The sequence below is a fragment of the Scyliorhinus torazame genome, chromosome 23 (genome assembly GCF_047496885.1).
Source record: "Scyliorhinus torazame isolate Kashiwa2021f chromosome 23, sScyTor2.1, whole genome shotgun sequence".
Lineage (NCBI taxonomy): Eukaryota > Metazoa > Chordata > Chondrichthyes > Carcharhiniformes > Scyliorhinidae > Scyliorhinus > Scyliorhinus torazame.
In genome coordinates this window covers 16466366-16493945 of record NC_092729.1, presented here as the reverse complement: position 1 = coordinate 16493945, position 27580 = coordinate 16466366, and the positions used below count along the sequence as shown (strand labels likewise).

The 27580-nt window shown below is 55.8% G+C and overlaps 1 long non-coding RNA gene across 1 annotated transcript in view; it reads left to right on the top strand.

The window, feature by feature from the left end:
- LOC140399573 (uncharacterized) overlaps positions 1–27580 on the top strand; it is a 489788-nt gene that overhangs the window by 14362 nt on the left and 447846 nt on the right. The gene's annotated exons all lie outside the window — the stretch shown is intronic.

Below are 27580 nucleotides of genomic sequence, written 5' to 3'. Positions count from 1 at the left end.
GGGGCTGTTCACTGTCAGGGGAATTAGTCAGGGTAGGGGCTGTTCACTGGCAGGGGAATTAGTCAGGGTAGGGGCTGTTCACTGGCAGGGGAATTAGTCAGGGTAGGGGCTGTTCACTGGCAGGGGAATTAGTCAGGGTAGGGGCTGTTCACTGGCAGGGAAATTAGTCAGGGTAGGGGCTGTTCACTGGCAGGGGAATTAGTCAGGGTAGGGGCTGTTCACTGGCAGGGGAATTAGTCAGGGTAGGGGCTGTTCACTGGCAGGGGAATTAGTCAGGGTAGGGGCTGTTCACGGGCAGGGGAGTTAGTCGGGGTAGGGGCTGTTCACTGGCAGGGGAATTAGTCAGGGTAGGGGCTGTTTACTGGCAGGGGAATTAGTCAGGGTAGGGGCTGTTTACTGGCAGGGGAATTAGTCAGGGTAGGGGCTGTTCACTGGCAGGGGAATTAGTCAGGGTAGGGGCTGTTCACTGGCAGTGGAATTAGTCAGGTTAGGGATTGTTCACTGGCAGGGGAATTAGTCAGGGTAGGGGCTGTTTACTGGCAGGGGAATTAGTCAGGGTAGGGGCTGTTCACTGGCAGGGGAATTAGTCAGGGTAGGGGCTGTTCACTGGCAGTGGAATTAGTCAGGTTAGGGATTGATCACTGGCAGGGGAATTAGTCAGGGTAGGGGCTGTTCACTGGCAGTGGAATTAGTCAGGGTAGGGGCTGTTCACTGGCAGTGGAATTAGTCAGGGTAGGGGCTGTTCACTGGCAGGGGAATTAGTCAGGGTAAGGGCTGTTCACTGGCAGGGGAATTAGTCAGGGTAGGGGCTGTTTACTGGCAGGGGAATTAGTCAGGGTAGGGGCTGTTTACTGGCAGGGGAATTAGTCAGGGTAGGGGCTGTTCACTGGCAGGGGAATTAGTCAGGGTAGGGGCTGTTTACTGGCAGGGGAATTAGTCAGGGTAGGGGCTGTTCACTGGCAGGGGAATTAGTCAGGGTAGGGGCTGTTCACTGGCAGTGGAATTAGTCAGGTTAGGGATTGATCACTGGCAGGGGAATTAGTCAGGGTAGGGGCTGTTCACTGGCAGTGGAATTAGTCAGGGTAGGGGCTGTTCACTGGCAGTGGAATTAGTCAGGGTAGGGGCTGTTCACTGGCAGGGGAATTAGTCAGGTTAAGGGCTGTTCACTGGCAGGGGAATTAGTCAGGGTAGGGGCTGTTCACTGGCAGGGGAATTAGTCAGGGAAGGGGTTGTTCACTGGCAGGGAAATTAGTCAGGGTAGGGGTTGTTCACAGGCATGGGAATTAGTCAGGGTAGGGGCTGTTTACTGGCAGGGGAATTAGTCAGGGTAGGGGCTGTTCACTGGCAGGGGAATTAGTCAGGGTAGGGGCTGTTTACTGGCAGGGGTATTAGTCAGGGTAGGGGCTGTTCACTGGCAGGGGAATTAGTCAGGGTAGGGGCTGTTCACTGGCAGTGGAATTAGTCAGGTTAGGGATTGATCACTGGCAGGGGAATTAGTCAGGGTAGGGGCTGTTCACTGGCAGTGCAATTAGTCAGGGTAGGGGCTGTTCCCTGGCAGTGGAATTAGTCAGGGTAGGGGCTGTTCACTGGCAGGGGAATTAGTCAGGGTAGGGGCTGTTCACTGGCAGGGGAATTAGTCAGGGTAGGGGCTGTTCACTGGCAGGGGAATTAGTCGGGGTAGGGGCTGTTCACTGGCAGGGGAATTAGTCAGGGTAGGGGCTGTTCACTGGCAGGGGAATTAGTCAGGGTAGGGGCTGTTCACTGGCAGGGGAATTAGTCAGGGTAGGGGCTGTTCACTGGCAGGGGAATTAGTCGGGGTAGAGGCTGTTCACTGGCAGGGGAATTAGTCAGGGTAGGGGCTGTTCACTGACAGGGGAATTAGTCAGGGTAGGGGCTGTTTACTGGCAGGGGAATTAGTCAGGGTAGGGGCTGTTCACTGGCAGGGGAATTAGTCAGGGTAGGGGCTGTTCACTGGCAGGGAAATTAGTCAGGGTAGGGGCTGTTCACTGGCAGGGGAATTAGTCAGGGAAGGGGCTGTTCACTGGCAGGGGAATTAGTCGGGGTAGGGGCTGTTCACTGGCAGTGGAATTAGTCAGGGTAGGGGTTGTTCACTGGCAGGGGAATTAGTCGGGGTAGGGGCTGTTTACTGGCAGGGGAATTAGTCAGGGTAGGGGCTGTTCACTGGCAGGGGAATTAGTCAGGGTAGGGGCTGTTCACTGGCAGGGGAATTAGTCAGGGTAGGGGCTGTTCACTGGCAGGGGAATTAGTCAGGGTAGGGGTTGTTCACTGGCAGGGGAATTAGTCAGGGTAGGGGCTGTTCACTGGCAGGGGAATTAGTCAGGGTAGGGGCTGTTTACTGGCAGGGGAATTAGTCAGGGTAGGGGCTGTTCACTGGCAGAGGAATTAGTCGGGGTAGGGGCTGTTTACTGGCAGGGGAATTAGTCAGGGTAGGGGCTGTTCACTGGCAGGGGAATTAGTCAGGGTAGGGGCTGTTCACTGGCAGGGGAATTAGTCAGGGTAGGGGTTGTTCACTGGCAGGGGAATTAGTCAAGGGAGGGTTGTTCACTGGCAGGGGAATTCGTCAGGGTAGGGGCTGTTCACTGGCAGGGGAATTAGTCAGGGAAGGGGCTGTTCACTGGCAGGGGAATTAGTCAGGGTAGGGGCTGTTCACTGGCAGGGGAATTACTCAGGGTAGGGGCTGTTCACTGGCAGGGGAATTAGTCAGGGTAGGGGTTGTTCACTGGCAGGGGAATTAGTCAGGTAAGGGGCTGTTCACTGGCGAGGGAATTAGTCAGGGTAGGGGCTGTTCACTGGCGAGGGAATTAGTCAGGGTAGGGGCTGTTCACTGGCGAGGGAATTAGTCAGGGTAGGGGCTGTTCACTGGCGAGGGAATTAGTCAGGTAGGGGCTGTTCACTGGCGAGGGAATTAGTCAGGTAGGGGCTGTTCACTGGCAGGGGAATTAGTCAGGGTAGGGGCTGTTCACTGGCAGGGGAATTAGTCAGAGTAGGGGCTGTTCACTGGCGAGGGAATTAGTCAGGTAGGGGCTGTTCACTGGCAGGGGAATTAGTCAGGGTAGGGGCTGTTCACTGGCAGGGGAATTAGTCAGGGTAGGGACTGTTCACTGGCAGGGGAATTAGTCAGGGTAGGGGCTGTTCACTGGCAGGGGAATTAGTCAGGGTAGGGGCTGTTCACTGGCAGGGGAATTAGTCAGGGTAGGGGCTGTTCACTGGCAGGGGAATTAGTCAGGGTAGGGGCTGTTCACTGGCAGGGGAATTAGTCAGGGTAGGGGCTGTTCACTGGCAGGGGAATTAGTCAGGGTAGGGGCTGTTCACTGGCAGGGGAATTAGTCAGGGTAGGGGTTGTTCACTGGCAGGGGAATTAGTCAGGGTAGGGGCTGTTCACTGGCAGGGGAATTAGTTAGGGTAGGGGCTGTTCACTGGCAGGGGAATTAGTCAGGGTAGGGGCTGTTCACTGGCAGGGAATTAGTCCGGGTAGAGGCTGTTCACTGGCAGTGGAATTAGTCAGGGTAGGGGTTGTTCACTGGTAGGGGAATTAGTCAGGGTAGGGGCTGTTTACTGGCAGGGGAATTAGTCAGGGTAGGGGCTGTTCACTGGCAGGGGAATTAGTCAGGGTAGGGGCTGTTCACTGGCGAGGGAATTAGTCAGGGTAGGGGCTGTTCACTGGCAGGGGAATTAGTCAGGTAGGGGCTGTTCACTGGCAGGGGAATTAGTCAGGGTAGGGGCTGTTCACTGGCAGGGGAATTAGTCAGGGTAGGGGCTGTTCACTGGCAGGGGAATTAGTCAGGGTAGGGGCTGTTCACTGGCAGGGGAATTAGTCAGGGTAGGGGCAGTTCACTGGCAGGGGAATTAGTCAGGGTAGGGGCTGTTCACTGGCAGGGGAATTAGTCAGGGTAGGGGTTGTTCACTGGCAGGGGAAATAGTCAGGGTAGGGGCTGTTCACTGGCAGGGGAATTAGTCAGGGTAGGGGCTGTTCACTGGCAGGGGAATTAGTCAGGGTAGGGGTTGTTCACTGGCAGGGGAATTAGTCAGGGTAGGGGCTGTTCACTGGCAGGGGAATTAGTCAGGGTAGGGGCTGTTCACTGGCAGGGGAATTAGTCAGGGTAGGGGTTGTTCACTGGCAGGGAATTAGTCCGGGTAGAGGCTGTTCACTGGCAGTGGAATTAGTCAGGGTAGGGGTTGTTCACTGGTAGGGGAATTAGTCAGGGTAGGGGCTGTTTACTGGCAGGGGAATTAGTCAGGGTAGGGGCTGTTCACTGGCAGGGGAATTAGTCAGGTAGGGGCTGTTCACTGGCAGGGGAATTAGTCAGGGTAGGGGCTGTTCACTGGCAGGGGAATTCGTCAGGGTAGGGGCTGTTCACTGGCAGGGAAATTAGTCCGGGTAGAGGCTGTTTACTGGCAGGGGAATTAGTCAGGGTAGGGGCTGTACACTGGCAGGGGAATTAGTCAGGGTAGGGGCTGTTCACTGGCAGGGGAATTAGTCAGGGTAGGGGCTGTTCACTGGCATGGGAATTAGTCAGGGTAGGGGCTGTTCACTGGCAGGGGAATTAGTCAGGGTAGGGGCTGTTCACTGGCAGGGGAATTAGTCAGGGTAGGGGCTGTTCACTGGCAGGGGAATTAGTCAGGGTAGGGGCTGTTCACTGGCAGGGGAATTAGTCAGGGTAGGGGTTGTTCACTGGCGAGGGAATTAGTCAGGGTAGGGGCTGTTCACTAGCAGGGGAATTAGTCAGGGTAGGGGCTGTTCACTGACAGGGGAATTAGTCAGGGAAGGGGCTGTTCACTAGCAGGGGAATTAGTCAGGGTAGGGGCTGTTCACTAGCAGGGGAATTAGTCAGGGTAGGGGCTGTTCACAGGCAGGGAAATTAGTCAGGGTAGGGGTTGTTCACAGGCAGGGAAATTAGTCCGGGTAGAGGCTGTTCACTGGCAGGGGAATTAGTCAGGGTAGGGGCTGTTCACTGACAGGGGAATTAGTCAGGTAGGGGCTATTCACTGGCAGGGGAATTAGTCAGGGTAGGGACTGTTCACTGGCAGGGGAATTAGTCAGGGTAGAGGCTGTTCACTGGCAGGGGAATTAGTCAGGGTAGGGACTGTTCACTGGCAGGGGAATTAGTCAGGGTAGGGACTGTTCACTGGCAGGGGAATTAGTCAGGGTAGAGGCTGTTCACTGGCAGGGGAATTAGTCAGGGTAGGGACTGTTCACTGGCAGGGGAATTAGTCAGGGTAGCGGCTGTTCACTGGCAGGGGAATTAGTCAGGGTAGGGACTGTTCACTGGCAGGGGAATTAGTCAGGGTAGAGGCTGTTCACTGGCAGGGGAATTAGTCAGGGTAGGGATTGTTCACTGGCAGGGGAATTAGTCAGGGTAGGGGCTGTTCACTGGCAGGGCAATTAGTCAGGGTAGGGGTTGTTCACTGGCAGGGGAATTAGTCAGGGTAGGGGCTGTTCACTGGCAGGGGAATTAGTCCGGTAAGGGGCTGTTCACTGGCAGGGGAATTAGTCAGGGTAGGGGCTGTTCACTGGCGAGGGAATTAGTCAGGGTAGGTGCTGTTCACTGGCAGGGGTATTAGTCAGGGTAGGGGCTGTTCACTGGCAGGGGAATTAGTCAGGGTAGGGGCTGTTCACTGGCAGGGGAATTAGTCAGGGTAGGGGGTGTTCACTGGCAGGGGAATTAGTCAGGGTAGGGGCTGTTCACTGGCAGGGGAATTAGTCAGGGTAGGGGTTGTTCACTGGCAGGGGAATTAGTCAGGGTAGGGGTTGTTCACTGGTAGGGGAATTAGTCAGGGTAGGGGCTGTTCACTGGCAGGGGAATTAGTCAGGGTAGGGGCTGTTCACTGGCAGGGGAATTAGTCAGGGTAGGGGTTGTTCACTGGCAGGGGAATTAGTCAGGGTAGGGGTTGTTCACTGGTAGGGGAATTAGTCAGGATAGGGGCTGTTCACTGGCAGGGGAATTAGTCAGGGTAGGGGCTGTTCACTGGCAGGGGAATTAGTCAGGGTAGGGGTTGTTCACTGGCAGGGGAATTAGTCAGGGTAGGGGCTGTTCACTGGCAGGGGAATTAGTCAGGGTAAGGGCTGTTCACCGGCAGGGGAATTAGTCAGGGTAGAGGCTGTTCACTGGCAGGGGAATTAGTCAGGGTAGGGGCTGTTCACTGGCGAGGGAATTAGTCAGGTAGGGGCTGTTCACTGGCAGGGGAATTAGTCAGGGTAGGGGCTGTTCACTGGCAGGGGAATTAGTCAGGGTAGGGGTTGTTCACTGGCAGGGGAATTAGTCAGGGTAGGGGCTGTTCACTGGCAGGGGAATTAGTCAGGGTAGGGGTTGTTCACTGGCAGGGGAATTAGTCAGGGTAGGGGCTGTTCACTGGCAGGGGAATTAGTCAGGGTAGGGGCTGTTCACTGACAGGGGAATTAGTCAGGGTAGGGGCTGTTCACTGGCAGGGGAATTAGTCAGGGTAGGGGTTGTTCACTGGCAGGGGAATTAGTCAGGGTAGGGGCTGTTCACTGGCAGGGGAATTAGTCGGGGTAGGGGCTGTTCACTGGCAGGGGAATTAGTCAGGGTAGGGGCTGTTCACTGGCAGGGGAATTAGTCAGGGTAGGAGCTGTTCACTGGCAGGGGAATTAGTCAGGCTAGGGGCTGTTCACTAGCAGGGGAATTAGTCAGGGTTGGGGCTGTTCACTGGCAGGGGAATTAGTCAGGGTAGGAGCTGTTCACTGGCAGGGGAATTAGTCTGGGAAGGGGCTGTTCACTAGCAGGGGAATTAGTCAGGGTAGGGGCTGTTCACTAGCAGGGGAATTAGTCAGGGTAGGGGCTGTTCACTAGCAGGGGAATTAGTCAGGGTAGGGGCTGTTCACTGGCAGGGGAATTAGTCAGGGTAGGGGCTGTTTACTGGCAGGGGAATTAGTCAGGGTAGGGGCTGTTCACTGGCAGGGGAATTAGTCAGGGTAGGGGCTGTTCACTGGCAGTGGAATTAGTCAGGTTAGGGATTGATCACTGGCAGGGGAATTAGTCAGGGTAGGGGCTGTTCACTGGCAGTGGAATTAGTCAGGGTAGGGGCTGTTCACTGGCAGTGGAATTAGTCAGGGTAGGGGCTGTTCACTGGCAGGGGAATTAGTCAGGGTAGGGGCTGTTCACCGGCAGGGGAATTAGTCAGGGTAGGGGCTGTTCATTGGCAGGGGAATTAGTCGGGGTAGAGGCTGTTCACTGGCAGGGGTATTAGTCAGGGTAGGGGCTGTTTACTGGCAGGGGAATTAGTCAGGGTAGGGGCTGTTCACTGGCAGGGGAATTAGTCAGGGTAGGGGCTGTTCACTGGCAGGGGAATTAGTCAGGGTAGGGGCTGTTCACTGGCAGGGGAATTAGTCAGGGTAGGGGTTGTTCACTGGCAGGGGAATTAGTCAGGGTAGGGGTTGTTCACTGGCAGGGGAATTAGTCAGGGAAGGGGCTGTTCACTGGCAGGGGAATTAGTCAGGGTAGGGGCTGTTTACTGGCAGGGGAATTAGTCAGGGTAGGGGCTGTTCACTGGCAGGGGAATTAGTCGGGGTAGGGGCTGTTTACTGGCAGGGGAATTAGTCAGGGTATGGGCTGTTCACTGGCAGGGGAATTAGTCAGGGTAGGGGCTGTTCATTGGCAGGGGAATTAGGCAGGGTAGGGGTTGTTCACTGGCAGGGGAATTAGTCAGGGTAGGGGCTGTTCACTGGCAGGGGAATTAGTCAGGGTAGGGACTGTTCACTGGCAGGGGAATTAGTCAGGGTAGGGGCTGTTCACTAGCAGGGGAATTAGTCCGGGTAGAGGCTGTTCACTGGCAGTGGAATTAGTCAGGGTAGGGGTTGTTCACTGGTAGGGGAATTAGTCAGGGTAGGGGCTGTTTACTGGCAGGGGAATTAGTCAGGGTAGGGGCTGTTCACTGGCAGGGGAATTAGTCAGGTAGGGGCTGTTCACTGGCAGGGGAATTAGTCAGGGTAGGGGCTGTTCACTGGCAGGGGAATTAGTCAGGGTAGGGGCTGTTCACTGGCAGGGGAATTAGTCAGGGTAGGGGCTCTTCACTGGCAGGGGAATTAGTCAGGGTAGGGGCTGTTCACTGGCAGGGGAATTAGTCAGGGTAGGGGCTGTTCACTGGCAGGGGAATTAGTCAGGGTAGGGGCTGTTCACTGGCAGGGGAATTAGTCAGGGAAGGGGTTGTTCACTGGCAGGGGAATTAGTCAGGGTGGAGGCTGTTCACTGGCAGGGGAATTAGTCAGGGTAGGGGCTGTTCACTGGCAGGGGAATTAGTCAGGGTAGGTGCTGTTCACTGACAAGGGAATTAGTCAGGTAGGGGCTGTTCACTGGCAGGGGAATTAGTCCGGGTAGAGGCTGTTTACTGGCAGGGGAATTAGTCAGGGTAGGGGCTGTTCACTGGCAGGGGAATTAGTCAGGGTAGGGGTTGTTCACAGGCAGGGAAATTAGTCCGGGTAGGGGCTGTTCACTGGCAGGGGAATTAGTCAGGGAAGGGGTTGTTCACTGGCAGGGGAGTTAGTCAGGGTGGAGGCTGTTCACTGGCAGGGAAATTAGTCCGGGTAGAGGCTGTTTACTGGCAGGGGAATTAGTCAGGGTAGGGGCTGTTCACTGGCAGGGGAATTAGTCAGGGTAGGGGTTGTTCACAGGCAGGGAAATTAGTCCGGGTAGAGGCTGTTCACTGGCAGGGGAATTAGTCAGGGTAGGGGCTGTTCACTGGCAGGGGAATTAGTCAGGGTAGGGGCTGTTCACTGGCAGGGGAATTAGTCCGGGTAGAGGCTGTTTACTGGCAGGGGAATTAGTCAGGGTAGGGGCTGTTCACTGGCAGGGAAATTAGTCAGGGTAGGGGCTGTTCACTGGCAGGGGAATTAGTCAGGGAAAGGGCTGTTCACTGGCAGGGGAATTAGTCAGGGTAGGGGCTGTTCACTGGCAGGGGAATTAGTCAGGGTAGGGACTGTTCACTGGCAGGGGAATTAGTCAGGTAGGGGCTGTTCACTGGCAGGGGAATTAGTCCGGGTAGAGGCTGTTTACTGGCAGGGGAATTAGTCAGGGTAGGGGCTGTTCACTGGCAGGGGAATTAGTCAGAGTAGGGACTGTTCACTGGCAGGGGAATTAGTCAGGGTAGGGGCTGTTCACTGACAGGGGAATTAGTCAGGTAGGGGCTGTTCACTGGCAGGGGAATTAGTCAGGGTAGGGGCTGTTCACTGGCAGGGGAATTAGTCAGGGTAGGGGCTGTTCACTGGCAGGGGAATTAGTCAGGGTAGGGGCTGTTCACTGGCAGGGGAATTAGTCAGGGTAGGGGCTGTTCACTGGCAGGGGAATTAGTCAGGGTAGGGGCTGTTCACTGGCAGGGGAATTAGTCAGGGTAGGGGTTGTTCACTGGCAGGGGAATTAGTCAGGGTAGGTGCTGTTCACTGACAGGGGAATTAGTCAGGGTAGGGGTTGTTCACTGGTAGGGGAATTAGTCAGGGTAGGGGCTGTTTACTGGCAGGGGAATTAGTCAGGGTAGGGGCTGTTCACTGGCAGGGGAATTAGTCAGGTAGGGGCTGTTCACTGGCAGGGGAATTAGTCAGGGTAGGGGCTGTTCACTGGCAGGGGAATTAGTCAGGTAGGGGCTGTTCACTGGCAGGGGAATTAGTCAGGGTAGGGGCTGTTCACTGGCAAGGGAATTAGTCAGGGTAGGGGCTGTTCACTGGCAGGGGAATTAGTCAGGGTAGGGGCTGTTCACTGGCAGGGAAATTCGTCCGGGTAGAGGCTGTTTACTGGCAGGGGAATTAATCAGGGTAGGGGCTGTTCACTAGCAGGGGAATTAGTCAGGGTAGGGGCTGTTCACTGGCAGGGGAATTAGTCAGGGTAGGGGCTGTTCACTGGCAGGGGAATTAGTCGGGGTAGAGGCTGTTCACTGGCAGGGGAATTAGTCAGGGTAGGGGCTGTTCACTGGCAGGGAATTAGTCAGGGTAGGGGCTGTTCACTGACAGGGGAATTAGTCAGGGTAGGGGCTGTTTACTGGCAGGGGAATTAGTCAGGGTAGGGGCTGTTCACTGGCAGGGGAATTAGTCAGGGTAGGGGCTGTTCACTGGCAGGGAATTAGTCAGGGTAGGGGCTGTTCACTGACAGGGGAATTAGTCAGGGTAGGGGCTGTTTACTGGCAGGGGAATTAGTCAGGGTAGGGGCTGTTCACTGGCAGGGGAATTAGTCAGGGTAGGGGCTGTTCACTGGCAGGGAAATTAGTCAGGGTAGGGGCTGTTCACTGGCAGGGGAAATAGTCAGGGAAGGGGCTGTTCACTGGCAGGGGAATTAGTCGGGGTAGGGGCTGTTCACTGGCAGTGGAATTAGTCAGGGTAGGGGTTGTTCACTGGCAGGGGAATTAGTCGGGGTAGGGGCTGTTTACTGGCAGGGGAATTAGTCAGGGTAGGGGCTGTTTACTGGCAGGGGAATTAGTCAGGGTATGGGCTGTTCACTGGCAGGGGAATTAGTCAGGTTAGGGGCTGTTCACTGGCAGGGAAATTAGTCAGGGTAGGGGCTGTTCACTGGCAGGGGAATTAGTCAGGGAAGGGGCTGTTCACTGGCAGGGGAATTAGTCGTGGTAGGGGCTGTTCACTGGCAGTGGAATTAGTCAGGGTAGGGGTTGTTCACTGGCAGGGGAATTAGTCGGGGTAGGGGCTGTTTACTGGCAGGGGAATTAGTCAGGGTAGGGGCTGTTCACTGGCAGGGGAATTAGTCAGGGTAGGGGCTGTTCACTGGCAGGGGAATTAGTCAGGGTAGGGGCTGTTCACTGGCAGGGGAATTAGTCAGGGTAGGGGTTGTTCACTGGCAGGGGAATTAGTCAGGGTAGGGGCTGTTCACTGGCAGGGGAATTAGTCAGGGTAGGGGCTGTTTACTGGCAGGGGAATTAGACAGGGTAGGGGCTGTTCACTGGCAGGGGAATTAGTCGGGGTAGGGGCTGTTTACTGGCAGGGGAATTAGTCAGGGTAGGGGCTGTTCACTGGCAGGGGAATTAGTCAGGGTAGGGGCTGTTCACTGGCAGGGGAATTAGTCAGGGTAGGGGTTGTTCACTGGCAGGGGAATTAGTCAGGGTAGGGTTGTTCACTGGCAGGGGAATTAGTCAGGGTAGGGGCTGTTCACTGGCAGGGGAATTAGTCAGGGAAGGGGCTGTTCACTGGCAGGGGAATTAGTCAGGGTAGGGGCTGTTCACTGGCAGGGGAATTAGTCAGGGTAGGGGCTGTTCACTGGCAGGGGAATTAGTCAGGGTAGGGGTTATTCACTGGCAGGGGAATTAGTCAGGTAAGGGGCTGTTCACTGGCGAGGGAATTAGTCAGGGTAGGGGCTGTTCACTGGCGAGGGAATTAGTCAGGGTAGGGGCTGTTCACTGGCGAGGGAATTAGTCAGGTAGGGGCTGTTCACTGGCGAGGGAATTAGTCAGGGTAGGGGCTGTTCACTGGCGAGGGAATTAGTCAGGTAGGGGCTGTTCACTGGCGAGGGAATTAGTCAGGTAGGGGCTGTTCACTGGCAGGGGAATTAGTCAGGGTAGGGGCTGTTCACTGGCAGGGGAATTAGTCAGAGTAGGGGCTGTTCACTGGCGAGGGAATTAGTCAGGTAGGGGCTGTTCACTGGCAGGGGAATTAGTCAGGGTAGGGGCTGTTCACTGGCAGGGGAATTAGTCAGGGTAGGGACTGTTCACTGGCAGGGGAATTAGTCAGGTTAGGGGCTGTTCACTAGCAGGGGAATTAGTCCGGGTAGAGGCTGTTCACTGGCAGTGGAATTAGTCAGGGTAGGGGTTGTTCACTGGTAGGGGAATTAGTCAGGGTAGGGGCTGTTTACTGGCAGGGGAATTAGGCAGGGTAGGGGCTGTTCACTGGCAGGGGAATTAGTCAGGTAGGGGCTGTTCACTAGCAGGGTAATTAGTCAGGGTAGGGGCTGTTCACTGGCAGGGGAATTAGTCAGGGTAGGGGCTGTTCACTGGCAGGGGAATTAGTCAGGGTAGGGGCTGTTCACTGGCAGGGGAATTAGTCAGGGTAGGGGCTGTTCACTGGCAGGGGAATTAGTCAGGGTAGGGGCTGTTCACTGCCAGGGGAATTAGTCAGGGTAGTGGTTGTTCACAGGCAGGGAAATTAGTCCGGGTAGAGGCTGTTCACTGGCAGGGGAATTAGTCAGGGTAGAGGCTGTTCACTGACAGGGGAATTAGTCAGGTAGGGGCTGTTCACTGGCAGGGGAATTAGTCAGGGTAGGGGCTGTTCACTGGCAGGGGAATTAGTCAGGGTAGGTGCTGTTCACTGACAGGGGAATTAGTCAGGTAGGGGCTGTTCACTGGCAGGGGAATTAGTCAGGGTAGGGGCTGTTCACTGGCAGGGGAATTAGTCAGGGTAGGTGCTGTTCACTGACAGGGGAATTAGTCAGGGTAGGGGTTGTTCACTGGTAGGGGAATTAGTCAGGGTAGGGGCTGTTTACTGGCAGGGGAATTAGTCAGGGTAGGGGCTGTTCACTGGCAGGGGAATTAGTCAGGTAGGGGCTGTTCACTGGCAGGGGAATTAGTCAGGGTAGGGGCTGTTCACTGGCAGGGAAATTAGTCAGGGAAGGGGCTGTTCACTGGCAGGGGAATTAGTCAGGGTAGGGGCTGTTCACTGGCAGGGGAATTAGTCAGGTAGGGGCTGTTCACTGGCAGGGGAATTAGTCAGGGTAGGGGCTGTTCACTGGCAGGGGAATTAGTCAGGGTAGGGGCTGTTCACTGGCAGGGAAATTAGTCCGGGTAGAGGCTGTTTACTGGCAGGGGAATTAGTCAGGGTAGGGGCTGTTCACTGGCAGGGGATTAGTCAGGGTAGGGGCTGTTCACTGGCAGGGGAATTAGTCAGGGTAGGGGCTGTTCACTGGCAGGGGATTAGTCAGGGTAGGGGCTGTTCACTGGCAGGGGATTAGTCAGGGTAGGGGCTGTTCACTGGCAGGGGAATTAGTCAGGGTAGGGGCTGTTCACTGGCAGGGGATTAGTCAGGGTAGGGGCTGTTCACTGGCAGGGGAATTAGTCAGGGTAGGGGCTGTTCACTAGCAGGGGTATTAGTCAGGGTAGGGGTTGTTCACAGGCAGGGAAATTAGTCAGGGTAGGGGCTGTTCACTGGCAGGGGAATTAGTCGGGGTAGGGGCTGTGCACTGGCAGGGGAATTAGTCAGGGAAAGGGCTGTTCACCGGCAGGGGAATTAGTCAGGGTAGGGGCTGTTCACTGGCAGTGGAATTAGTCAGGGTAGGGGCTGTGCACTGGCAGGGGAATTAGTCAGGGAAAGGGCTGTTCACCGGCAGGGGAATTGGTCGGGGTAGGGGCTGTTCACTGGTGAGGGAATTAGTCAGGGTAGGGGTTGTTCACAGGCAGGGAAATTAGTCCGGGTAGAGGCTGTTCACTGGCAGGGGAATTAGTCAGGGTAGGGGCTGTTCACTGACAGGGGAATTAGTCAGGTAGGGGCTGTTCACTGGCAGGGGAATTAGTCAGGGTAGGGGCTGTTCACTGGCAGGGGAATTAGTCAGGGTAGGGGTTGTTCACTGGCAGGGGAATTAGTCAGGGTAGGGGCTGGTCACTGGCAGGGGAATTAGTCAGGTAAGGGGCTGTTCACTGGCATTGGAATTAGTCAGGGTAGGGGCTGTTCACTGGCGAGGGAATTAGTCAGGGTAGGGGCTGTTCACTGGCGAGGGAATTAGTCAGGGTAGGGGCTGTTCACTGGCAGGGGAATTAGTCAGGGTAGGGGCTGTTCACTGGCAGGGGAATTAGTCAGGGTAGGGGCTGTTCACTGGCAGGGGAATTAGTCAGGGTAGGGGTTGTTCACTGGCAGGGGAATTAGTCAGGGTAGGGGCTGTTCACTGGCAGGGGAATTAGTCGGGGTAGGGGCTGTTCACTGGCAGGGGAATTAGTCAGGTAGGGGCTGTTCACTGGCAGGGGAATTAGTCAGGTAGGGGCTGGTCACTGGCAGGGGAATTAGTCGGGGTAGGGATTGTTCACTGGCAGGGGAATTAGTCAGGGTAGAGGCTGTTCACTGGCAGGGAAATTAGTCCGGGTAGAGGCTGTTTACTGGCAGGGGAATTAGTCAGGGTAGGGGTTGTTCACAGGCAGGGGATTTAGTCAGGGTAGGGGCTGTTCACTGGCAGGGGAATTAGTCAGGGTAGGGGTTGTTCACAGGCAGGGAAATTAGTCCGGGTAGAGGCTGTTCACTGGCAGGGGAATTAGTCAGGTAGGGGCTGTTCACTGGCAGGGGAATTAGTCAGGGTAGGGGCTGTTCACTGGCAGGGGAATTAGTCGGGGTAGGGGTTGTTCACTGGCAGGGGAATTAGTCAGGGTAGGGGCTGTTCACTGGCAGGGGAATTAGTCAGGGTAGGGGCTGTTCACTGACAGGGGAATTAGTCAGGTAGGGGCTGTTCACTGGCAGGGGAATTAGTCAGGGTAGGGGCTGTACACTGGCAGGGGAATTAGTCAGGGTAGGGGTTGTTCACTGGCAGGGGAATTAGTCAGGGTAGGGGCTGTTCACTGGCAGGGGAATTAGTCAGGGTAGGGGCTGTTCACTGGCGAGGGAATTAGTCAGGGTAGGGGCTGTTCACTGGCGAGGGAATTAGTCAGGTAGGGGCTGTTCACTGGCAGGGGAATTAGTCAGGGTAGGGGCTGTTCACTGGCAGGGGAATTAGTCAGGGTAGGGGTTGTTCACTGGCAGGGGAATTAGTCAGGGTAGGGGCTGTTCACTGGCAGGGGAATTAGTCAGGGTAGGGGCTGTGCACTGGCAGGGGAATTAGTCAGGCCAGGGGCTGTTCACTAGCAGGGGAATTAGTCAGGGTTGGGGCTGTTCACTGGCAGGGGAATTAGTCAGGGTAGGGGCTGTTCACTGGCAGGGGAATTAGTCAGGGTAGGGGCTGTTCACTGGCAGGGGAATTAGTCAGGGTAGGGGCTGTTTACTGGCAGGGGAATTAGTCAGGGTAGGGGTTGTTCACTGGCAGAGGAATTAGTCAGGGTAGGGGCTGTTCACTGGCAGGGGAATTAGTCAGGGTAGGGGCTGTTCACTGGCAGGGGAATTAGTCAGGGTAGGGATTGTTCACTGGCAGGGCAATTAGTCAGGGTAGGGGCTGTTCACTGGCAGGGGAATTAGTCAGGGTAGGGGCTGTTCACTGGCAGGGGAATTAGTCAGGGTCGGGGCTGTTCACTGGCAGGGGAATTAGTCAGGGTAGGGGCTGTTCACTGGCAGGGGAATTAGTCAGCGTAGGGGCTGTTCACTGGCAGGGGAATTAGTCAGGGTAGGGGCTGTTCACTGGCAGGGGAATTAGTCAGGGTAGGGGCTGTTCACTGGTAGGGGAATTAGTCAGGGTAGGGGCTGTTCACTGGCAGGGGAATTAGTCAGGGTAGGGGCTGTTCACTGGCAGGGGAATTAGTCAGGGTAGGGGCTGTTCACTGGCAGGGGAATTAGTCAGGGTAGGGATTGTTCACTGGCAGGGGAATTAGTCAGGGTAGGGATTGTTCACTGGCAGGGGAATTAGTCAGGGTAGGGGCTGTTCACTGGCAGGGGAATTAGTCAGGGTAGGGGCTGTTCACTGGCAGGGGAATTAGTCAGGGAAGGGGCTGTTCACTGGCAGGGGAATTAGTCAGGGTAGGGGCTGTTCACTGGCAGGGGAATTAGTCAGGGTAGGGGCTGTTCACTAGCAGCGGAATTAGTCAGGGTAGGGACTGTTCACTGGCAGGGGAATTAGTCAGGGTAGGGGCTGTTCACTGGCAGGGGAATTAGTCAGGGTAGGGGTTGTTCACTGGTAGGGGAATTAGTCAGGGTAGGGGCTGTTTACTGGCAGGGGAATTAGTCAGGGTAGGGGCTGTTCACTGGCAGGGGAATTAGTCAGGGAAGGGGCTGTTCACTGGCAGGGGAATTAGTCAGGGTAGGGGCTGTTCACTGACAGGGGAATTAGTCAGGTAGGGGCTGTTCACTGGCAGGGGAATTAGTCAGGGTAGGGGCTGTTCACTGGCAGGGGAATTAGTCAGGGTAGGGGCTGTTCACTGGCAGGGGAATTAGTCAGGGTAGGGGCTGTTCACTGGCAGGGGAATTAGTCAGGGTAGGGGCTGTTCACTGGCAGGGGAATTAGTCAGGGTAGGGGCTGTTCACTGGCAGGGGAATTAGTCAGGTAGGGGCTGTTCACTGGCAGGGGAATTAGTCAGGGTAGGGGCTGTTCACTGGCAGGGGAATTAGTCAGGTAGGGGCTGTTCACTGGCAGGGGAATTAGTCAGGGTAGGGGCTGTTCACTGGCAAGGGAATTAGTCAGGGTAGGGGCTGTTCACTGGCAGGGGAATTAGTCAGGGTAGGGGCTGTTCACTGGCAGGGAAATTCGTCCGGGTAGAGGCTGTTTACTGGCAGGGGAATTAGTCAGGGTAGGGGCTGTTCACTAGCAGGGGAATTAGTCAGGGTAGGGGCTGTTCACTGGCAGGGGAATTAGTCAGGGTAGGGGCTGTTCACTGGCAGGGGAATTAGTCGGGGTAGAGGCTGTTCACTGGCAGGGGAATTAGTCAGGGTAGGGGCTGTTCACTGGCAGGGAATTAGTCAGGGTAGGGGCTGTTCACTGACAGGGGAATTAGTCAGGGTAGGGGCTGTTTACTGGCAGGGGAATTAGTCAGGGTAGGGGCTGTTCACTGGCAGGGGAATTAGTCAGGGTAGGGGCTGTTCACTGGCAGGGAATTAGTCAGGGTAGGGGCTGTTCACTGACAGGGGAATTAGTCAGGGTAGGGGCTGTTTACTGGCAGGGGAATTAGTCAGGGTAGGGGCTGTTCACTGGCAGGGGAATTAGTCAGGGTAGGGGCTGTTCACTGGCAGGGGAAATAGTCAGGGAAGGGGCTGTTCACTGGCAGGGGAATTAGTCGGGGTAGGGGCTGTTCACTGGCAGTGGAATTAGTCAGGGTAGGGGTTGTTCACTGGCAGGGGAATTAGTCGGGGTAGGGGCTGTTTACTGGCAGGGGAATTAGTCAGGGTAGGGGCTGTTTACTGGCAGGGGAATTAGTCAGGGTATGGGCTGTTCACTGGCAGGGGAATTAGTCAGGTTAGGGGCTGTTCACAGGCAGGGAAATTAGTCAGGGTAGGGGCTGTTCACTGGCAGGGGAATTAGTCAGGGAAGGGGCTGTTCACTGGCAGGGGAATTAGTCGTGGTAGGGGCTGTTCACTGGCAGTGGAATTAGTCAGGGTAGGGGTTGTTCACTGGCAGGGGAATTAGTCGGGGTAGGGGCTGTTTACTGGCAGGGGAATTAGTCAGGGTAGGGGCTGTTCACTGGCAGGGGAATTAGTCAGGGTAGGGGCTGTTCACTGGCAGGGGAATTAGTCAGGGTAGGGGCTGTTCACTGGCAGGGGAATTAGTCAGGGTAGGGGTTGTTCACTGGCAGGGGAATTAGTCAGGGTAGGGGCTGTTCACTGGCAGGGGAATTAGTCAGGGTAGGGGCTGTTTACTGGCAGGGGAATTAGTCAGGGTAGGGGCTGTTCACTGGCAGGGGAATTAGTCGGGGTAGGGGCTGTTTACTGGCAGGGGAATTAGTCAGGGTAGGGGCTGTTCACTGGCAGGGGAATTAGTCAGGGTAGGGGCTGTTCACTGGCAGGGGAATTAGTCAGGGTAGGGGTTGTTCACTGGCAGGGGAATTAGTCAGGGTAGGGTTGTTCACTGGCAGGGGAATTAGTCAGGGTAGGGGCTGTTCACTGGCAGGGGAATTAGTCAGGGAAGGGGCTGTTCACTGGCAGGGGAATTAGTCAGGGTAGGGGCTGTTCACTGGCAGGGGAATTAGTCAGGGTAGGGGCTGTTCACTGGCAGGGGAATTAGTCAGGGTAGGGGTTGTTCACTGGCAGGGGAATTAGTCAGGTAAGGGGCTGTTCACTGGCGAGGGAATTAGTCAGGGTAGGGGCTGTTCACTGGCGAGGGAATTAGTCAGGGTAGGGGCTGTTCACTGGCGAGGAAATTAGTCAGGTAGGGGCTGTTCACTCGCGAGGGAATTAGTCAGGGTAGGGGCTGTTCACTGGCGAGGGAATTAGTCAGGTAGGGGCTGTTCACTGGCGAGGGAATTAGTCAGGTAGGGGCTGTTCACTGGCAGGGGAATTAGTCAGGGTAGGGGCTGTTCACTGGCAGGGGAATTAGTCAGAGTAGGGGCTGTTCACTGGCGAGGGAATTAGTCAGGTAGGGGCTGTTCACTGGCAGGGGAATTAGTCAGGGTAGGGGCTGTTCACTGGCAGGGGAATTAGTCAGGGTAGGGGCTGTGCACTGGCAGGGGAATTAGTCAGGCCAGGGGCTGTTCACTAGCAGGGGAATTAGTCAGGGTTGGGGCTGTTCACTGGCAGGGGAATTAGTCAGGGTAGGGGCTGTTCACTGGCAGGGGAATTAGTCAGGGTAGGGGCTGTTCACTGGCAGGGGAATTAGTCAGGGTAGGGGCTGTTTACTGGCAGGGGAATTAGTCAGGGTAGGGGTTGTTCACTGGCAGAGGAATTAGTCAGGGTAGGGGCTGTTCACTGGCAGGGGAATTAGTCAGGGTAGGGGCTGTTCACTGGCAGGGGAATTAGTCAGGGTAGGGATTGTTCACTGGCAGGGCAATTAGTCAGGGTAGGGGCTGTTCACTGGCAGGGGAATTAGTCAGGGTAGGGGCTGTTCACTGGCAGGGGAATTAGTCAGGGTCGGGGCTGTTCACTGGCAGGGGAATTAGTCAGGGTAGGGGCTGTTCACTGGCAGGGGAATTAGTCAGCGTAGGGGCTGTTCACTGGCAGTGGAATTAGTCAGGGTTGGGGCTGTTCACTGGCAGGGGAATTAGTCAGGGTAGGGGCTGTGCACTGGCAGGGGAATTAGTCAGGGTAGGGGTTGTTCACTGGCAGGGGAATTAGTCAGGGTAGGGGCTGTTCACTGGCAGGGGAATTAGTCAGGGTAGGGGCTGTTCACTGGCAGGGGAATTAGTCAGGGTAGGGGCTGTTCACTGGTAGGGGAATTAGTCAGGGTAGGGGCTGTTCACTGGCAGGGGAATTAGTCAGGGTAGGGGCTGTTCACTGGCAGGGGAATTAGTCAGGGTAGGGGCTGTTCACTGGCAGGGGAATTAGTCAGGGTAGGGATTGTTCACTGGCAGGGGAATTAGTCAGGGTAGGGGCTGTTCACTGGCAGGGGAATTAGTCAGGGTAGGGGCTGTTCACTGGCAGGGGAATTAGTCAGGGTAGGGGCTGTTCACTGGCAGGGGAATTAGTCAGGGAAGGGGCTGTTCACTGGCAGGGGAATTAGTCAGGGTAGGGGCTGTTCACTGGCAGGGGAATTAGTCAGGGTAGGGGCTGTTCACTAGCAGCGGAATTAGTCAGGGTAGGGACTGTTCACTGGCAGGGGAATTAGTCAGGGTAGGGGCTGTTCACTGGCAGGGGAATTAGTCAGGGTAGGGGTTGTTCACTGGTAGGGGAATTAGTCAGGGTAGGGGCTGTTTACTGGCAGGGGAATTAGTCAGGGTAGGGGCTGTTCACTGGCAGGGGAATTAGTCAGGGAAGGGGCTGTTCACTGGCAGGGGAATTAGTCAGGGTAGGGGCTGTTCACTGACAGGGGAATTAGTCAGGTAGGGGCTGTTCACTGGCAGGGGAATTAGTCAGGGTAGGGGCTGTTCACTGGCAGGGGAATTAGTCAGGGTAGGGGCTGTTCACTGGCAGGGGAATTAGTCAGGGTAGGGGCTGTTCACTGGCAGGGGAATTAGTCAGGGTAGGGGCTGTTCACTGGCAGGGGAATTAGTCAGGGTAGGGGCTGTTCACTGGCAGGGGAATTAGTCAGGTAGGGGCTGTTCACTGGCAGGGGAATTAGTCAGGGTAGGGGCTGTTCACTGGCAGGGGAATTAGTCAGGTAGGGGCTGTTCACTGGCAGGGGAATTAGTCAGGGTAGGGGCTGTTCACTGGCAAGGGAATTAGTCAGGGTAGGGGCTGTTCACTGGCAGGGGAATTAGTCAGGGTAGGGGCTGTTCACTGGCAGGGAAATTCGTCCGGGTAGAGGCTGTTTACTGGCAGGGGAATTAGTCAGGGTAGGGGCTGTTCACTAGCAGGGGAATTAGTCAGGGTAGGGGCTGTTCACTGGCAGGGGAATTAGTCAGGGTAGGGGCTGTTCACTGGCAGGGGAATTAGTCGGGGTAGAGGCTGTTCACTGGCAGGGGAATTAGTCAGGGTAGGGGCTGTTCACTGGCAGGGAATTAGTCAGGGTAGGGGCTGTTCACTGACAGGGGAATTAGTCAGGGTAGGGGCTGTTTACTGGCAGGGGAATTAGTCAGGGTAGGGGCTGTTCACTGGCAGGGGAATTAGTCAGGGTAGGGGCTGTTCACTGGCAGGGAATTAGTCAGGGTAGGGGCTGTTCACTGACAGGGGAATTAGTCAGGGTAGGGGCTGTTTACTGGCAGGGGAATTAGTCAGGGTAGGGGCTGTTCACTGGCAGGGGAATTAGTCAGGGTAGGGGCTGTTCACTGGCAGGGAAATTAGTCAGGGTAGGGGCTGTTCACTGGCAGGGGAAATAGTCAGGGAAGGGGCTGTTCACTGGCAGGGGAATTAGTCGGGGTAGGGGCTGTTCACTGGCAGTGGAATTAGTCAGGGTAGGGGTTGTTCACTGGCAGGGGAATTAGTCGGGGTAGGGGCTGTTTACTGGCAGGGGAATTAGTCAGGGTAGGGGCTGTTTACTGGCAGGGGAATTAGTCAGGGTATGGGCTGTTCACTGGCAGGGGAATTAGTCAGGTTAGGGGCTGTTCACAGGCAGGGAAATTAGTCAGGGTAGGGGCTGTTCACTGGCAGGGGAATTAGTCAGGGAAGGGGCTGTTCACTGGCAGGGGAATTAGTCGTGGTAGGGGCTGTTCACTGGCAGTGGAATTAGTCAGGGTAGGGGTTGTTCACTGGCAGGGGAATTAGTCGGGGTAGGGGCTGTTTACTGGCAGGGGAATTAGTCAGGGTAGGGGCTGTTCACTGGCAGGGGAATTAGTCAGGGTAGGGGCTGTTCACTGGCAGGGGAATTAGTCAGGGTAGGGGCTGTTCACTGGCAGGGGAATTAGTCAGGGTAGGGGTTGTTCACTGGCAGGGGAATTAGTCAGGGTAGGGGCTGTTCACTGGCAGGGGAATTAGTCAGGGTAGGGGCTGTTTACTGGCAGGGGAATTAGTCAGGGTAGGGGCTGTTCACTGGCAGGGGAATTAGTCGGGGTAGGGGCTGTTTACTGGCAGGGGAATTAGTCAGGGTAGGGGCTGTTCACTGGCAGGGGAATTAGTCAGGGTAGGGGCTGTTCACTGGCAGGGGAATTAGTCAGGGTAGGGGTTGTTCACTGGCAGGGGAATTAGTCAGGGTAGGGTTGTTCACTGGCAGGGGAATTAGTCAGGGTAGGGGCTGTTCACTGGCAGGGGAATTAGTCAGGGAAGGGGCTGTTCACTGGCAGGGGAATTAGTCAGGGTAGGGGCTGTTCACTGGCAGGGGAATTAGTCAGGGTAGGGGCTGTTCACTGGCAGGGGAATTAGTCAGGGTAGGGGTTGTTCACTGGCAGGGGAATTAGTCAGGTAAGGGGCTGTTCACTGGCGAGGGAATTAGTCAGGGTAGGGGCTGTTCACTGGCGAGGGAATTAGTCAGGGTAGGGGCTGTTCACTGGCGAGGAAATTAGTCAGGTAGGGGCTGTTCACTCGCGAGGGAATTAGTCAGGGTAGGGGCTGTTCACTGGCGAGGGAATTAGTCAGGTAGGGGCTGTTCACTGGCGAGGGAATTAGTCAGGTAGGGGCTGTTCACTGGCAGGGGAATTAGTCAGGGTAGGGGCTGTTCACTGGCAGGGGAATTAGTCAGAGTAGGGGCTGTTCACTGGCGAGGAAATTAGTCAGGTAGGGGCTGTTCACTGGCAGGGGAATTAGTCAGGGTAGGGGCTGTTCACTGGCAGGGGAATTAGTCAGGGTAGGGACTGTTCACTGGCAGGGGAATTAGTCAGGGTAGGGGCTGTTCACTAGCAGGGGAATTAGTCCGGGTAGAGGCTGTTCACTGGCAGTGGAATTAGTCAGGGTAGGGGTTGTTCACTGGTAGGGGAATTAGTCAGGGTAGGGGCTGTTTACTGGCAGGGGAATTAGGCAGGGTAGGGGCTGTTCACTGGCAGGGGAATTAGTCAGGTAGGGGCTGTTCACTGGCAGGGGAATTAGTCAGGGTAGGGGCTGTTCACTGGCAGGGGAATTAGTCAGGGTAGGGGCTGTTCACTGGCAGGGGAATTAGTCAGGGTAGGGGCTGTTCACTGGCAGGGGAATTAGTCAGGGTAGGGGCTGTTCACTGGCAGGGGAATTAGTCAGGGTAGGGGCTGTTCACTGGCAGGGGAATTAGTCAGGGTAGTGGTTGTTCACAGGCAGGGAAATTAGTCCGGGTAGAGGCTGTTCACTGGCAGGGGAATTAGTCAGGGTAGAGGCTGTTCACTGACAGGGGAATTAGTCAGGTAGGGGCTGTTCACTGGCAGGGGAATTAGTCAGGGTAGGGGCTGTTCACTGGCAGGGGAATTAGTCAGGGTAGGTGCTGTTCACTGACAGGGGAATTAGTCAGGTAGGGGCTGTTCACTGGCAGGGGAATTAGTCAGGGTAGGGGCTGTTCACTGGCAGGGGAATTAGTCAGGGTAGGTGCTGTTCACTGACAGGGGAATTAGTCAGGGTAGGGGTTGTTCACTGGTAGGGGAATTAGTCAGGGTAGGGGCTGTTTACTGGCAGGGGAATTAGTCAGGGTAGGGGCTGTTCACTGGCAGGGGAATTAGTCAGGTAGGGGCTGTTCACTGGCAGGGGAATTAGTCAGGGTAGGGGCTGTTCACTGGCAGGGAAATTAGTCAGGGAAGGGGCTGTTCACTGGCAGGGGAATTAGTCAGGGTAGGGGCTGTTCACTGGCAGGGGAATTAGTCAGGTAGGGGCTGTTCACTGGCAGGGGAATTAGTCAGGGTAGGGGCTGTTCACTGGCAGGGGAATTAGTCAGGGTAGGGGCTGTTCACTGGCAGGGAAATTAGTCCGGGTAGAGGCTGTTTACTGGCAGGGGAATTAGTCAGGGTAGGGGCTGTTCACTGGCAGGGGATTAGTCAGGGTAGGGGCTGTTCACTGGCAGGGGAATTAGGCAGGGTAGGGGCTGTTCACTGGCAGGGGATTAGTCAGGGTAGGGGCTGTTCACTGGCAGGGGATTAGTCAGGGTAGGGGCTGTTCACTGGCAGGGGAATTAGTCAGGGTAGGGGCTGTTCACTGGCAGGGGATTAGTCAGGGTAGGGGCTGTTCACTGGCAGGGGAATTAGTCAGGGTAGGGGCTGTTCACTAGCAGGGGTATTAGTCAGGGTAGGGGTTGTTCACAGGCAGGGAAATTAGTCAGGGTAGGGGCTGTTCACTGGCAGGGGAATTAGTCGGGGTAGGGGCTGTGCACTGGCAGGGGAATTAGTCAGGGAAAGGGCTGTTCACCGGCAGGGGAATTAGTCAGGGTAGGGGCTGTTCACTGGCAGTGGAATTAATCAGGGTAGGGGCTGTGCACTGGCAGGGGAATTAGTCAGGGAAAGGGCTGTTCACCGGCAGGGGAATTGGTCGGGGTAGGGGCTGTTCACTGGTGAGGGAATTAGTCAGGGTAGGGGTTGTTCACAGGCAGGGAAATTAGTCCGGGTAGAGGCTGTTCACTGGCAGGGGAATTAGTCAGGGTAGGGGCTGTTCACTGACAGGGGAATTAGTCAGGTAGGGGCTGTTCACTGGCAGGGGAATTAGTCAGGGTAGGGGCTGTTCACTGGCAGGGGAATTAGTCAGGGTAGGGGTTGTTCACTGGCAGGGGAATTATTCAGGGTAGGGGCTGTTCACTGGCAGGGGAATTAGTCAGGTAAGGGGCTGTTCACTGGCATTGGAATTAGTCAGGGTAGGGGCTGTTCACTGGCGAGGGAATTAGTCAGGGTAGGGGCTGTTCACTGGCGAGGGAATTAGTCAGGGTAGGGGCTGTTCACTGGCAGGGGAATTAGTCAGGGTAGGGGCTGTTCACTGGCAGGGGAATTAGTCAGGGTAGGGGCTGTTCACTGGCAGGGGAATTAGTCAGGGTAGGGGTTGTTCACTGGCAGGGGAATTAGTCAGGGTAGGGGCTGTTCACTGGCAGGGGAATTAGTCGGGGTAGGGACTGTTCACTGGCAGGGGAATTAGTCAGGTAGGGGCTGTTCACTGGCAGGGGAATTAGTCAGGTAGGGGCTGGTCACTGGCAGGGGAATTAGTCGGGGTAGGGATTGTTCACTGGCAGGGGAATTAGTCAGGGTAGAGGCTGTTCACTGGCAGGGAAATTAGTCCGGGTAGAGGCTGTTTACTGGCAGGGGAATTAGTCAGGGTAGGGGTTGTTCACAGGCAGGGGAATTAGTCAGGGTAGGGGCTGTTCACTGGCAGGGGAATTAGTCAGGGTAGGGGTTGTTCACAGGCAGGGAAATTAGTCCGGGTAGAGGCTGTTCACTGGCAGGGGAATTAGTCAGGTAGGGGCTGTTCACTGGCAGGGGAATTAGTCAGGGTAGGGGCTGTTCACTGGCAGGGGAATTAGTCGGGGTAGGGGTTGTTCACTGGCAGGGGAATTAGTCAGGGTAGGGGCTGTTCACTGGCAGGGGAATTAGTCAGGGTAGGGGCTGTTCACTGACAGGGGAATTAGTCAGGTAGGGGCTGTTCACTGGCAGGGGAATTAGTCAGGGTAGGGGCTGTACACTGGCAGGGGAATTAGTCAGGGTAGGGGTTGTTCACTGGCAGGGGAATTAGTCAGGGTAGGGGCTGTTCACTGGCAGGGGAATTAGTCAGGGTAGGGGCTGTTCACTGGCGAGGGAATTAGTCAGGGTAGGGGCTGTTCACTGGCGAGGGAATTAGTCAGGTAGGGGCTGTTCACTGGCAGGGGAATTAGTCAGGGTAGGGGCTGTTCACTGGCAGGGGAATTAGTCAGGGTAGGGGTTGTTCACTGGCAGGGGAATTAGTCAGGGTAGGGGCTGTTCACTGGCAGGGGAATTAGTCAGGGTAGGGGCTGTGCACTGGCAGGGGAATTAGTCAGGCCAGGGGCTGTTCACTAGCAGGGGAATTAGTCAGGGTTGGGGCTGTTCACTGGCAGGGGAATTAGTCAGGGTAGGGGCTGTTCACTGGCAGGGGAATTAGTCAGGGTAGGGGCTGTTCACTGGCAGGGGAATTAGTCAGGGTAGGGGCTGTTTACTGGCAGGGGAATTAGTCAGGGTAGGGGTTGTTCACTGGCAGAGGAATTAGTCAGGGTAGGGGCTGTTCACTGGCAGGGGAATTAGTCAGGGTAGGGGCTGTTCACTGGCAGGGGAATTAGTCAGGGTAGGGATTGTTCACTGGCAGGGCAATTAGTCAGGGTAGGGGCTGTTCACTGGCAGGGGAATTAGTCAGGGTAGGGGCTGTTCACTGGCAGGGGAATTAGTCAGGGTCGGGGCTGTTCACTGGCAGGGGAATTAGTCAGGGTAGGGGCTGTTCACTGGCAGGGGAATTAGTCAGCGTAGGGGCTGTTCACTGGCAGTGGAATTAGTCAGGGTTGGGGCTGTTCACTGGCAGGGGAATTAGTCAGGGTAGGGGCTGTGCACTGGCAGGGGAATTAGTCAGGGTAGGGGTTGTTCACTGGCAGGGGAATTAGTCAGGGTAGGGGCTGTTCACTGGCAGGGGAATTAGTCAGGGTAGGGGCTGTTCACTGGCAGGGGAATTAGTCAGGGTAGGGGCTGTTCACTGGTAGGGGAATTAGTCAGGGTAGGGGCTGTTCACTGGCAGGGGAATTAGTCAGGGTAGGGGCTGTTCACTGGCAGGGGAATTAGTCAGGGTAGGGGCTGTTCACTGGCAGGGGAATTAGTCAGGGTAGGGATTGTTCACTGGCAGGGGAATTAGTCAGGGTAGGGGCTGTTCACTGGCAGGGGAATTAGTCAGGGTAGGGGCTGTTCACTGGCAGGGGAATTAGTCAGGGTAGGGGCTGTTCACTGGCAGGGGAATTAGTCAGGGAAGGGGCTGTTCACTGGCAGGGGAATTAGTCAGGGTAGGGGCTGTTCACTGGCAGGGGAATTAGTCAGGGTAGGGGCTGTTCACTAGCAGCGGAATTAGTCAGGGTAGGGACTGTTCACTGGCAGGGGAATTAGTCAGGTTAGGGGTTGTTCACTGGCAGGGGAATTAGTCAGGGTAGGGGTTGTTCACTGGTAGGGGAATTAGTCAGGGTAGGGGCTGTTTACTGGCAGGGGAATTAGTCAGGGTAGGGGCTGTTCACTGGCAGGGGAATTAGTCAGGGTAGGGGCTGTTCACTGGCAGGGGAATTAGTCAGGGTAGGGGCTGTTCACTGGCAGGGGAATTAGTCAGGGAAGGGGCTGTTCACTGGCAGGGGAATTAGTCAGGGTAGGGGCTGTTCACTGGCAGGGGAATTAGTCAGGGTAGGGGCTGTTCACTAGCAGGGGAATTAGTCAGGGTAGGGGTTGTTCACTGGTAGGGGAATTAGTCAGGGTAGGGGCTGTTTACTGGCAGGGGAATTAGTCAGGGTAGGGGCTGTTCACTGGCAGGGGAATTAGTCAGGTAGGGGCTGTTCACTGGCAGGGGAATTAGTCAGGGTAGGGGCTGTTCACTGGCAGGGGAATTAGTCAGGGTAGGGGCTGTTCACTGGCAGGGGAATTAGTCAGGGTAGGGGCTGTTCACTGGCAGGGGAATTAGTCAGGGTAGGGGTTGTTCACTGGTAGGGGAATTAGTCAGGGTAGGGGCTGTTCACTGGCAGGGGAATTAGTCAGGGTAGGGGCTGTTCACTGGCAGGGGAATTAGTCAGGGTAGGGGTTGTTCACTGGTAGGGGAATTAGTCAGGGTAGGGGCTGTTTACTGGCAGGGGAATTAGTCAGGGTAGGGGCTGTTCACTGGCAGGGGAATTAGTCAGGGTAGGGGTTGTTCACTGGTAGGGGAATTAGTCAGCGTAGGGGCTGTTTACTGGCAGGGAAATTAGTCCGGGTAGGGGCTGTTCACTGGCAGGGGAATTAGTCAGGGAAGGGGCTGTTCACTGGCAGGGGAATTAGTCAGGGTAGGGGCTGTTCACTGGCAGGGGAATTAGTCAGGGTAGGGGCTGTTCACTGGCAGTGGAATTAGTCAGGGTAGGGGCTGTTCACTGGCAGGGGAATTAGTCAGGGTAGGAGTTGTTCACTGGCAGGGGAATTAGTCGGGGTAGGGGTTGTTCACTGGCAGGGGAATTAGTCAGGGTAGGGACTGTTCACTGGCAGGGGAATTAGTCAGGGTAGGGACTGTTCACTGGCGAGGGAATTAGTTAGGGTAGAGGCTGTTCACTGGCAGGGGAATTAGTCAGGGTAGGGGCTGTTCACTGGCGAGGGAATTAGTCAGGGTAGAGGCTGTTCACTGGCAGGGGAATTAGTCAGGGTAGGGGCTGTTCACTGGCAGGGGAATTAGTCAGGGTAGGGGCTGTTCACTGGCGAGGGAATTAGTCAGGGTAGGGGCTGTTCACTGGCAGGGGAATTTGTCAGGGTAGGGGCTGTTCACTGGCAGGGGAATTAGTCAGGGTAGGGGCTGTTCACTGGCGAGGGAATTAGTCAGGGTAGGGGTTGTTCACAGGGAGGGGAATTAGTCAGGGTAGGGGCTGTTCACTGGCAGGGGAATTAGTCAGGGTAGGGA